At 34.0% G+C, this 6188-nt stretch overlaps 1 protein-coding gene and 1 long non-coding RNA gene across 2 annotated transcripts in view; one reads left to right on the top strand and one right to left on the bottom strand.

Annotated features, from left to right (window-relative positions):
* Positions 1-6188, top strand: part of LOC106342211 (nucleolin 1-like) — a 25130-nt gene that overhangs the window by 6379 nt on the left and 12563 nt on the right. The window lies entirely within an intron of this gene.
* LOC106342215 lies at positions 2121-3152 on the bottom strand. Its single transcript, XR_001269804.1, has 3 exons — positions 2644-3152; positions 2310-2538; positions 2121-2222 (listed from the first exon to the last, which is right to left on the bottom strand). It is a non-coding gene; the product is annotated as an uncharacterized LOC106342215 (long non-coding RNA).

The following is a 6188-nucleotide window of genomic DNA, read 5'->3' as shown; positions in this document are numbered from 1 at the left end:
TGAAAAGATTTGATGAGATTATAATTTTTTTTCTTTGCAGCATATAGAAAGTCATTGATAACTTGATGCAATTAAGTATTTGACGTTTTAAATGAGATTTGGATGATTCAAATTTGACAGATACATTAACTATTTTTTTTCTTTCTATTGCTGAATTGGTGTGACCATGCGCTATAGCTAATGTAGGTTTCAGGGAAAAAAACTTTTTATTTACGGCTAATTGCGTGATCAAAGTGGTATATATTGTGTTAAGGAAATTTAGGCATTAATTTTGGAGCACAAGTTTTGGTTAATTAATTCGTCAATATTTGTTATTATGAATCATATAGGATTTCATCTTTTAAAATCTAATCTCTTCTCAACTTGTATATAAATAGGTTGCATTGCTATCATTTACTCATCTCAGTCTTATTCCCAAAACTTCATTACAAATTTCATTTCTCAAGCAAAACACTTATGGTGGGGTTCAACTCAGTTGCAGATTTGAACCATTTAAGACAATGTAGAGAGTTAGGGTGAATATCATCCGATTGTGGAAGCTATATTCCTGTGCTGGTGGCCTAACCATTGAAATGGTTCTCATTGATTCAAGCGTAAGTCTTCTCTTTTTAAGTTGTTTACGTTTGGGAACTCAAAGCAACTAACCGTGTCTTGAAGAATAAAAACTTATACGATATTATTTTGTTTTGTACAGGGAGATAAAATTCATGTAGGTGTGAAGAAAGATTTGGTAAATCTATTCGATTCTTTCCTTGCGGAAGGGAAAACATTAACTTTTACCAACTTTTTCAAAATTGTGTTTGAGCCCAATGATGTTTCAGAAATCGATGCTTTAAGAATTAATACAGTTCTTTTAATGCTTTTGTTTAAATAAAAGTGTTTAGTTTCGTAAGCTAATATCTTTTCTTATTGATTATAATAGGATTACAAATGAAAAGGTTCTGAAGACACTTTTCACAACATTCGTGATTTTTTAGTTTTTAGTTTTTTATTTATTTGTTTATTTATAATTTGTTCCTTTCATATTTTATTATTCTATTATCTATGTTTCCTTTTATCTTATATTTATAATTTTAATTATGAAAGCAATTTATTTTGCCTATTTTACGTTTTATAGATATACACAATTTCGTTCAATCGTTCATTATATAATATGTAATATTTGTGCCTTTGAATTTTACATTCTAATGCTTATAGATTAAAAATTAAAATATGTTTCAGCCCATTCACTCCGCGCAGGGCGCCGATGATCACCTAGTAATATGATTATAACTAATCATTTTAGTTATTTTAATGTTTTGTATTTTTTTGAATACTTATTCGGTTTTGGTTCAGGTCAAAATTGGTATTGGTTCTTTGGATATAACAATTTATGATATGTTCGAGTATTTATGCATGTGTCCAATCAGATTCAAAACTTTGATTTTTGAATCGATTTTAAGTCGGTTCTTTGGTTTGGTATCTTGTCCAACCCTAAGTTTACCCTTTATATTATATTGGTTCTAATAAATAAGTCGAAATATCATATTACTCAAAGTGTATAGTTTCTGAAGATAGAGACAAATCAATAAGCAATATGAACTAACTATTTATTTTATTTTGTTTAACAAAAAACTTAGTAAACATTAATCAAATTTAGGCGAAATTACAACTCAGATGCCCTTATTTCAAAGTTTTGTATATGTTAATCTACCTCAAAAGCGTAAAGAGTTTAAAGCTTGAGTAATCCAGAAACCAATCATCATTATATCTTTACAATCACGGTTACTTGTCTAAATGAAAGAGAAGTAAACAAAGTGAAAAAAAGGTAAACAAAGTGTATCAAACGTTGTAACACAAACGATCACGAAAGCTCAAGAAGAAGCTCCTTTCTTTGGCTTCGCTGCAGAGTATATATAAAAAGGTGAGAAGAAAAAGATCAAAGAAGATGGTGAAAATCAGGATTACATACACCCATTGAAGTGGATAACATACCTATTTCTTCACAGGCTCTTCCTTCTTTGACAAAATCAACTCAATGTGGCATGTGTTTGATATGTAAGCAGCAAAAAAAAAGAGAGAGTCAGCACATTGTGACTGAAACAAAAGTTGAAAAAAGAGTAGCATCATAAAGAACATACTATGGATTCTTACAGGACACGATAGGTCCTCCACCTCTGTTTCGCTGTTTGGTTCACTTGGGTGTGTGATATGGAAAGGGCATCAACATCCAAAACTTTGACCTGAAAATCACAAATGGCAATTAGCAACTGGCCATATGCGCCAAATCAATAAAACACATAGTAATGGAGTCAAAGCTCCAAAGTCACCTCAGCATTGCTCTCAACATTCTTGAGAAGATCAAGTCTGAACTGAGTAGATTTAACAGGCAAATGACCTTGATCTTTTGAATGCCTGATCAGCACCTCTAAAACCATGACAGAAACGTGTGAAGGGAAAGCTTGCTTAGGAGCTTTCACATCTTCTAAATACCTTTTGGACTTGATTCGAGAATTCACTTTTGTCTCCGCTCCACTCAGATAGTGACTGACCTGAGCTCTGCATTAAACAAAACATAGCAGCTGATACTTTGATTCAAGAGAAAAATCATGAAAGAGTTCATGGGATGATCAACAATCAAGGGTAGAAATCACAGATACTAACCTGAGCTCTCATCTTTGTTTCTTGCCATCAAAATGCATATAGTTTTCTAAGAACCCGATTGTTATTTCTTATTTTTCTAGGTAAGTCTTGATCCTTTAGCAATGATTGAGCAATGGCCTCAATTGTGAGTTTTCTTTTTGTTTTTGAAGACAACAACTTTGTAGAGATATGTGTACCATATTTAAAAGTTTTGTATACCCAGAAAAAAATTGCAGAGATTTTTTTGTTGTTCATGATTCAGCCTACTCAGTGAAACTCTAGAAAGAAATTTGAGGATTGAAAGGTAGAACATGAAATCGAATGGAACAAATCTAATACACTTATATGGCCTTTTGTATGGATCAACAGGACCTGATATCTGAAGATTCCTTCCTCTAAATGATTGAAAGAAGCAAAAACTCATGATCGAATCAGTCCACCAATCCTAATTCACTTTGTTCTTAGTTTCATGCGAATGTATCTGTGTATAGTGGTCGGAGGTAATGATGGTGGAACATAGGAAGAGGAGAAGATGACGACGCTAGATATGACCTAGATGTTGGATAGATTTTAATATTAATCCAATGATTAAAGTTTGTTTAATGTAAATATATCGGTCATCAAATAAATATATATAATACATGTTGCATTTTGTTCAATAGTCCCAAACTTAAAACATGCCAAGGTAATTTCAAATAGGACTATATTTTAATAGATTAGGTGTATTTAAATTTAGTCTCCTTCATTTGTGTGAATCAAAAGACCTGAGTAAAATAATGAAAGTCAAACAACGATACGGGATCAAATCAAATCTGGACTACATACTTCAAGAAGCTAAAAATTATATAAATAATTTCAAAAGTATAAATTTCAGAAAAAGGAATACACACTCCCAAAAAGAAGTTCCGCAGAATATTGGTGTTTTTATCAATATTATATATATTGTTATAAATCATGGAGTGGATTGCCATTAACCAGACTCGAACCGAGATCGGCCCAATACCTAGAAGATGGAGAGATGGCCGAAGCCCTAGAGAGAAGGGAGAGAAAGCCGACTTCAGGAGAGAGAGAGAATGGCGGCCACAAAGCTTGGAGAAAAAGAAACCCTTTCATTTTCCTAGTAGATGTAATCTTTCCATTATTATGTATTGGTAGTTTTCCTAATCCTAGTGTGTTTAGGTTTTGGATACTTTCCATTTATCTTTATCTTGTAATACTTATATAAAGGAACCCCCTTAATCATTAATAAGAACACAGAAATATTCAGTCTCTAAACTCTCTAATTTACAACACGTTATCAGCACGATAGACTCCAAAACCTTGAGACAAAATCTAACCTAAAATCCGTCACAAATAAACCCTAAACCAGGCGCAACTTAAAATCGATCTATCTCTCAAACCCTGAGGAACCAGACGACGAGCCACATATCAAATTGAAGCTCTTGACGAGGCCAATCCACCAGCGCAAACCGTTTGTCGATCCGATCTTAGACGCACCCTCACTCGCAGAAACAATACGCGGCGCCGTCTTGGTCTTTTGGAACCCTAATCCCGAAGAACCCTAAATTGTTCTTAGTTGCGTTCCAGCTCGTCAGCATCCGATCAGCTCCAGCTCTAAGGTGTTCCTGATCCTAGACAACCTCAGTTTCCAGTTCGCATCACAGCCAGCTTGAGTTCCCAATCAACCAGCTTGCGACCCCATAAGGAGCCAGCTCACGTCCGTGTGCAACTAGAGGTTCATCTGACTTTGGTGGTCCGGTTCAACGCTACAAAATAAAAGTTTTTTCGAAATCTGAAAACAAAAATCGAACCTGATTATTTTGTAAAGATTGAAACCTTAAAAGATAATCTCTAAAACTAAAAGTCATAGGTTAAATAGATCAATCCACTATGAGTAAATCAAAGCTCTATAAGTTCGATTTAACCCCTAAAAACGAGATTGATCCATTGATCAATTAAAATCAGAACCTTAAAGGTTTTTGAATCTCAAATCAAATCCCCTTGATCAAAGATCAAAGTTTTCGAAATCCCCTAAAACCCTAATTTTGGAAAATCGGTTTTAATTTTGATTTAAAACTTGAGTGTTTGATTGATCGCCTAGAGCTATGGTTAGGATTGTTTTAAAACTTGAATCTGAATCTTTTTTGAACTAAAATCCTAATCTCGAATTTTAAAATTCCTAATGGCCTTGAAACCCTTAATCTTGATTGATATTCCTAAAGGCCTTGAAACCTTAAATCTCTCATTACTTAAAGCTTGAAAGATTGATTTAAAGAATTTACATATTGAATGAGAGTTAGGTTGTTAGATTATTTAATTCTAAAACTTAATAGATATGCAACTAAGAAATAAGATTGAATGCATCTAGATCTCGTTTCGTATATGGCTGTGTGGCCTAATACATTGTTCATACTTGCGGCCTTGTGCCCTTGATTGATTAAAAGCCGTGTGGCTTAGTGCATATCAAAGTGACCGTGTGGCCTAGTATCTGGATGGTTATATAAACCAGATTGCATCATGAACCAATCTTTAAGATTGATGTATCACACCAAGATGGCCGTGAGGCCTAAGCATCACAATACATGACCGTGTGGTCCAAGTATTATAGAGAGACTTATGAAATCATGTGCACTGATTATTTAAACTGGTTGCAAGAATTCTAAATCATGAACTGATTGATGATTTCAGATGCCGAGATTTGAACTCATGGATTATGCCATTCTAAATCTCTCTGGAGATAATGATCAAGAATGGGAAATGAACACTTCAATTATCATGAAGTCTAGAGGACTCAGGAAATGTATCATTGAAGAAAATGATGAAATTGAAAGTGAAAAGCATAGAGCCATTACAATAATGCGCCATCATCTCACTGAGGAACTGAGAAATCAGTATCTACATATTGAGAATCCTCGTGACTTTTGGACAGAATTAAAGTCCAGATACACTATGGTATTATTACCAAAGGTCAAACATGAATGGATGAGTCTCAGATTCCAAGACTTTGAGACAGTGGCCGAGTTTCACTTTGCCTTGTTCAGGGTCGTGTACCAACTGAGATTATGTGGAGAAGAGGTAACAGATAATGATTGTCTATTCAAGACATACTCAACATTCCATCCAGAAGATTTGTTGTCAAAACATATCTACATATAAAGAGTTTCTACCACTTACAATGACCTGATCTCTTGCCTAACGGTGATTGAGAAGGACAAGGTACTAACGAAAAGCAGTGAGATGAAATATCCTGAGGAAATGGATCAAGATGAATCCAAGGCAGCCATGTCCAATGCAATAGATGGACAGTCCGGCTTATCTATTTAACTAAGAGGGATCTCGACATTTTATTTTAAAGTCCTTGTGATTTGCTTTTAACCTACTTGATGGTTCACGATTTTATATATACAATGGAATTGGTTTTGAATTCATTATCTTGCCTGATCTTACTTGAACATATGTTTTTATTAAGAGTTGCCTAAAGGGCATAAAACCAAGTAAGAAATCATGAATGGTTATAGTAAGCATAGTAAAGAAACTATGGCTAAGGCATTGCCTTAAAAGGCATT

The sequence above is a fragment of the Brassica oleracea genome, chromosome C4 (assembly GCF_000695525.1).
Source record: "Brassica oleracea var. oleracea cultivar TO1000 chromosome C4, BOL, whole genome shotgun sequence".
Classification (NCBI taxonomy): domain Eukaryota; kingdom Viridiplantae; phylum Streptophyta; class Magnoliopsida; order Brassicales; family Brassicaceae; genus Brassica; species Brassica oleracea.
The sequence above is the reverse complement of the archived record's forward strand: the minus strand, read 5'-3'. Positions and strand labels throughout refer to the sequence as shown.